Genomic DNA, 6,653 nt, shown 5'->3' with positions numbered 1-6,653 from the left:
AGACCCGAGAAGTACATGTGTGCTTCAGCCACGAAGTCTGGAGGACCCCCATGAGGGCCTGTGCCATGTTGTTGAGATTTCTTTTCTTGATTAGGTAGCATGCCTCAGGCACTTCGTTACAGTAATGCACCGATGTATTAATGGCTCATGTAATTTGCAGGCTTACGGTTTTCATATTTTTCAGCTCCCACATTTGGGCCTGACACGCTTGGAATTTATTTTTATGTATGCGGTGAGGTAAGACTGAGCTCATTAAACGAGTTAAAATAAAAAAGTTTTTTTTTTTTCCTGTTGACTATTTGGTGCCCTTTTGGAACGCTGCCAGAGCCTGTTGCTGCGGTACATCCTGGGCCTGTGATACCTGAATGCAGGCCCTCTGTTGCTGGCTGTTCTGAAGTTCTTCTGGATGCCCAAACCTTTTGTGTTTCAGTTGAACTCAGCATCAGCTTGTTAAGTTCTATTTTAATTTTTTTTTTTTACAATTTTGATTGTGAAAGCTTTGAAGAATTAACATCTCAGCAGTATTGCCTTACACCCCATAAAGCCACTTTTTTTTCCCTTCTATTTGTTCTCTCTTTAGGCAATTGCTTGTCATTATCAGTGACATGCCTTGTTCATGCTGCAACATGTTCAGTTCTCATGGTTTCTATACAGTCACGAACCCCATCGTTTAAATTTCACTTTCCTGTTTTGGCCACAGTTCAGAAACATGGCTGGCGTTTGTACACCTGAGATTCCCTTGATTTTTTTCCTTGGAGGTTTCCTTCGGCTTCCTCGGGCTCTCGGCAGATGGCAGACCCAAGACACAGCCCTGATGTGGACTTCCAGGGTACTCATCTCATCCTCCTGTCTTTTCCGATACTGGAGCCCCAAGTGCTAACTTCTGCCCCGTGCTGTCCCCGCTGCATCGTGATCCTCTCTGCTGTGTATCCCCATAGCGCTGCTTTCTGCTTCTGATGGTAGATGGGCTGGCAGACAGGCCGATCTGGGCCACAGCTGTGCATAATCCCTGGGTTGGGCCTGTCAATCCTGCGAGTGTCCTTGAAGAGGAGGAATCTGTAGATGCTCTCGCTGGCTGCTGGAATTACGGGTGGTTTGCACTCCTTTGCTCCCTCTGTGCTGTTCCTTGGGTTCACTGGCTGTGTAGAGGCTGTCTGCCAAGGCTATAGCAGAGTGACCTAATGCATGAAGGATGCCAAGCCGGGTAAGGAGGCTGGCTTGCTTTTCTGTTATGAGATGACCACAGTCTGTGAGAGATGGAGAGGAGACACATCCTGGAAGGGACACAGAAGCAGACTGCTTTAAGTCTCCTTCAGATGCCAGAAAGATGAGAGCCAATACCATCAGCCCCTCTGCCATTGTCCGGCACAGAATCTGAGGAGGAGTAGAGAGGACCCGACAGGAGGGGGCTAGCGTGGCTCCTACCCCTTGCACTGGGGCTTTGCCCTCTGTTCTGTATCTGAAGAATAGAACGTCAGATGGCAGCTCAGCTGCTGCTACCCTCCCTGGCTGTCCAGGGGCTGTGGAGCAGTGCCCTGGGCGGGGCTGGAGCATAGACTTTGCTGGGATTTGACTTTGCTGGAGTGAAGCATAGAATGGCTGTTACATGCAGAGGGGCTGCAGGGACATGAACTGATTGATCTCTGAGAGGCATGCCTCAAGCTGTCCCACCTGCGGCAGCATGCAAGGTAGTGGCAGTAGATGGCCAGAAGACACTACAGAAGTCTGGAGACACATGACGGTTCTCACAGACCACTGCCTCACACGGTCCTACCTACTGCTGACCCTTCCTACAACATCTGCTCTTGCATGTCCACTCATTCCATTTGTTAGCCACACCCTTCCCGAGTTCCCATAAATTAGAGAGTGCCCAGGACACGCAAGTAATTGCTGTAAGTCTGCAGTCTGCGGAGCAATAGGCTGCTGCCTGCCAGCCCCTGCCTGCGCCATGAAGCTTACCGTGCTCAGCCTCCCTGGCTGGTTCCACTGTCCTCTGCTACTGCGTATCAGTGGCAGACTGCCTGCGAAGCCAAGAATACCAGGCATCTGCCCTTGATGGGAAATGTCTGCCACCACTGTTCCGTCGAGCTGGGAGTGGTGTGGCCCACGCTTGCAGGGACTGTCAGCAGTAGCAGGGGGTGAAATAAGGAGACCTGCCTATGTGGGAGTGGCTTCAGTCAGCACAAGTCTGGCATAAGGATGGAACCTGCATGTGTGGGTATGCTCCTGAGAGAATGTCCAGATAGTATGGGGTCATGGAGACAGACCATGGATTGGTGGCTGCAGGGACAGGTGTGAACGGCGTCTGGCTGCATTGGGCCATGAGGGCACTGGGACTCTGCTGGTGTTCTAAGACTGGGTTGTAACAACCATAATGCATCCGTGCAGAACTGAGCCACAGTTGGTGAAAACATGTTGGTGAAAGCATCCTGGCTCCAAGGATTGACTTACACTAGCAGAAGGTGCTATAAAGGTGGTAACCGTTGGTCTAGTGAATAGAATATTCCAGAAATCAGACTGGGAAAGCCCTTTGTCCTTGCTTTGTGTGGCCAGCAGCTGCTGCATCCAGCATTTTAGAGTCACAACTGTGGTGGTTCAAGAGACAAGATTGGTGCTTCACTCTGAATCTTTGGTAGGATGTTTGTTCTCCATAAATGACACCAAGCAGCATACCAGTGTCCTGTGTCACTGAAACATTGTTCTAGTCCCTGTGTGCATGAGTGCTTTCCTCTGTTTACACATTCATTCTTCACACACTGTCATGAAGAGCTTCTTACATGACACAGGGGATCAGACCCAAATGACCATGCCCTGTGTTTCAGAAGGTGTTTTTCTAGAGCTAGAATGGTATAGACCAAGCCAGCCATCTTCTGGAGAGGCTAGTGATGTATTCTGTCTAGTTGAGTGGACTGATGGAGACAGAGATCCACATATCTTTGACTTTGTTAGGGTATAATACTTTGATAGGATGTGTGGTCCAAGTTAAGGCCATGGGTCCCCCAGGACCCCAGGTAAATTGGTCCTTGGGCCCTGTGCTGGTTTTGTGACCCTCTCTGCTATGACAGTGTGGGCTGTTGGTCTTGTTTCCTGTCCAGAGATGAGGGTTCCTCCAATTGCATAGCAGCCATAACTGGCCATGAACTCAGGCCTTCCTGCATCCAGTTCTTAACCTAAACAGGGGCCATGGCCATGACACGGGGTCTGAGCCTTTTGTCCTTACAGGGGATACTCCACAGTGATCCCTGTATGTCCACAGTCACATGTGACTGCCGGATGGGGAGGAGTGAGTGAGGCCAGGCCACAGCCAGCTGGGTGAGAAATGATGCTGCCAGCACTGATGAGTGTAGCCAGGCCTCGGGGACAGGGACTGAGAAAGCCAGGCTCCTGCTTTGGGGTTCAGCAGTAATCTGAAGTCCTGTACACATCTTTCAGGGTGCGAGAGGGCGTGGCTCCTGCATCCTGTCTTTGGGAAAGGCAGTAGTGGAAGGAACAGTTGAAACCATTGCCATCTCGAGGGATAACTCCTTGCAGACTGGCCACTGTTGAGCTTTCTGCCACCTTAGGGTGGGATCCTTGTTGGGGGATCTGGAGTCCAAGAGTCACTGTGAGTTTGTACTCAGGCCCCTTTCCTTTCTGAGGAGGGTTTTGGTGTGTGGTGTGGTGTGACCTCAGGTGGCAGAGCAGCCTTCCAGAAGCACGGTCATGGAAATGTGCCCAGTTCAGCTCTCTGGAAAAGTAATGTGTGGGTTGATGCCGTTGAGCGGTAGGCTACAGAGTAAGAGTGGCCAGTGTTTTGCTCTCTGCCTCCTTGTTGTCTTGGGTTTTCACATGAGCCAGTAATTATAACTTCCCCTGATACTAAAACCCACAAAACTGTTGTGCGAAGGGTGGACCATACACCCAGGGGCTGTGGTGCACACTGCCAATGAGCAGCCTGCTTATATACAGTTCTCATCACAAGTGCTGGGTAGGCGTAGTGGTAGGTATGCTACGGTGTGAAGGAGCCTGGTCAGCCAGAACCATTCAGAAGGGTGTTAGGCTGCGTGGGTGTGGCTTCAGACGGACTTGGTCAAGATTTCTGAGAACCGGCTGGTTTCCTTGGTGCAGATTCTGCCTGGCCAGAGGCAAGAGGGTGGCCCCACCAGCTGGTGCTGCACACAGGAAGCCTGAGCTGACAGCGCTAAAGCAGGGAGCGTTTCACTTGGAACGCTAGCGTTGCCGCTGGATTCCCCTGGGCATTGGAAGCCTGGCAGGAAACATTTCAACAGAGAAGATGGAAGAAATAGAGTGAGGAACTGTTTGACGAGGTGAGGCATGGCTCAACCTCATCACCCGTGTGAGCAGTCAATCAGAACGTGACCAACAGCCTTCTGACCTGTGAAATGGGCCCATTATTCTTCTCAGTTGGATTTCCAAGGGTTTAAGTCCACATGCCTTGGCAGAGCTGCCCCTGACACCCACGGGCTATGCCAAGCAAACTAGAGAGAGCTCGTGTGGAGTCAGCGTCCAAAGGGATGCTGACTGAAAATATAAACCACGATAGGCCTGGCGCTTAAGGCAGAGGGTGTGAGGACACATGGAGGGAAGGGGGTGTAACCCTGTGGGGGGGATGAAATGGGCACAGGGATCTCTGGGGACCAAAAGCCTGGGTCTGGGGCCAGACTGGACAAATGTGCTGTAAGGCCACCCCCTGTCTGCAGCAGGAGCACCGTCAGCCGCAACGGCTGAAAACCCAGTGCATTCAGACGCCATCCAGCTATGGAGTGGTGCAGAGGGTGAGGGGCTGGGAGGGGTGGTGTCCAGCAGTTGCTACTCCTTCCTTGAACGCCCCTCACTAGCTGTCGTGTCCTGGGTTTATTTGATGCAGCCTCTCCTCCAGAGCAGAAGAGTGGGCTCTCCTTGGGAGCATTGTAACAGGCGCCAGGGGCCCATTGCATATCTTCAGAGTGTGTTCTTGGAAGGGATTGTTCTCAGAAGTGCGTCCCAGAGGTGACCTCCCAGCACCTCCTAGAAATCTGGAAGCGCAGACGTGATCAGGGCTGAGCCGCAGGGAAACAGACCAGGGAGATGGTGTGGATTAATGGGGAGACCCAGTAGATCCTCACAGAGGCAACCTGTTCTGGGGAGCCGACAGCCTAAGTGTACGTTGGTGGCTGCTTGGTGCCAGGCCATCTTCCTCTCCTTTTATATTCTTCCATGTTTCCCGTTCTGTACTTTTCTTCCAACAGACGACTGCAGAGAAGTCCAAAGCACTGCTCCCCAGCATGCAACAGGGCAGCAAGCAGGTAAGGACCAAGTTTTGACTGTATCTGAAACCTTGGGGACAATCCAGAACCCACTTCTGTTTATGCTGTGGGAGAGGGCAGGAAGGGCTGCGGTTAGGAGCTCCGCGGTGGTTAGGCTTAACTGATAACTTTGAAAGCTCTGCTGCACCACGGTGCGTAGTGAAGCAGCCAAGGGACAGCCATTGCCGGTTCTGTGTGCTGTGCAAGACTGATGGGCGTTCAGGTGGTCAGAACCTGCTTTCCAAAAGCTGGATACCTTATAAGGAGACAAAATAACATTTAGCTCAGTTTTGGAGGCTGAAGGTCCAGGGTTTGGAATGGCCTCTGAAAAGATTCTCTTTGCAAAAGGCATTATGATAGAGGCCACAGAAGACAAGGTGAGTTTGCCCTCAGAGGCTGTCAGTCAGTGTAACAGGAAGAAACCTGCAATTTCCTCACCACAGATAGAGAGGACAACTCAGGATAAAGTTCAGCCCCGTAAAGGGAATGACCTTGTTGACCTATGAAGATGTCCTTGGAAGCATTCATCAGACACCACAGATGCCAGGGGAAGTCTCCTGAGGCTGAGGTCAGAGCATGGGGTTTTGTTTCCTCCTTTGCCCCCTCATGGGGCTTTGCAGGATGTATGAAGAGGAGACCAAAGGTGGGATCAGGGATCTCATGCCCATGTCACTGACACTGAGTGGCAATGCAGAGTGGCATTGCATTAGAACTAACACTATGCCTCTGAACAAGATCACTTTGCCAGGTCAGCTTCCAAGAGGACGGTGAGCTTGGAAATGGCCCGTAGGCATGTGTCACCCTCAGTGGGTGTGGCAGCATGTGCCTGTGGCCCTAGTGCCCAGGAATTGAGGCCACGAAGGGTAGCATAGAGACACCTTGAAAAGAAGAAAGAAATTAGCATGACATCAAATGAAGGAAGAGATCTAGAATGGCTGCTTCCAGTCTATAGGAGGAACCCTACCTGTCATTGCCAGGAAAGGAGAGATGTAAGGAATGGGAGTGCTGTATTTAGAATCCAGGCGCGCGCGTGCGTGTGCGTGTGCGTGTGTGTGTGTGTCTGTGTGTGTCTGTGTGTGTCTGTGTGTGTCTGTGTGTATCTCTGTGTGTGTGTGTCTCTGTGTGTATCTGTCTTTCTCTCTCTCTCTCTCTCTCTCTCTCTCTCTCTCTCTCTGTGTGTGTGTCTGTGTGTGTGTCTGTGTGTGTCTCTGTGTGTGTGTCTCTCTGTGTGTGTCTCTGTGTGTATCTTTCTCTCTCTCTCTGTCTCTCTGTCTCTCTGTCTCTCTGTGTGTGTGTGTGTGTGTGTGTCTGTGTGTGTCTCTGTGTGTATCTGTCTTTCTCTCTCTCTCTCTCTCTCTCTCTCTCTCT

The 6,653-nt window shown here is 51.3% G+C and overlaps 1 long non-coding RNA gene across 1 annotated transcript in view; it reads left to right on the top strand.

The window, feature by feature from the left end:
• Window positions 1-741: 741 nt before the first annotated feature.
• LOC115065697 overlaps window positions 742-6,653 on the top strand; it is a 31,759-nt gene continuing 25,847 nt past the window's right edge. Inside the window, exons 1-3 of the long non-coding RNA XR_003845471.1 lie at window positions 742-829; window positions 4,108-4,307; window positions 5,229-5,285. This is a non-coding gene — a long non-coding RNA (uncharacterized LOC115065697). The remainder of the gene's footprint in view (window positions 830-4,107; window positions 4,308-5,228; window positions 5,286-6,653) is intronic.

This window comes from Mus pahari, chromosome 17 (genome assembly GCF_900095145.1).
Source record: "Mus pahari chromosome 17, PAHARI_EIJ_v1.1, whole genome shotgun sequence".
Lineage (NCBI taxonomy): Eukaryota > Metazoa > Chordata > Mammalia > Rodentia > Muridae > Mus > Mus pahari.
The sequence above is the reverse complement of the archived record's forward strand: the minus strand, read 5'-3'. Positions and strand labels throughout refer to the sequence as shown.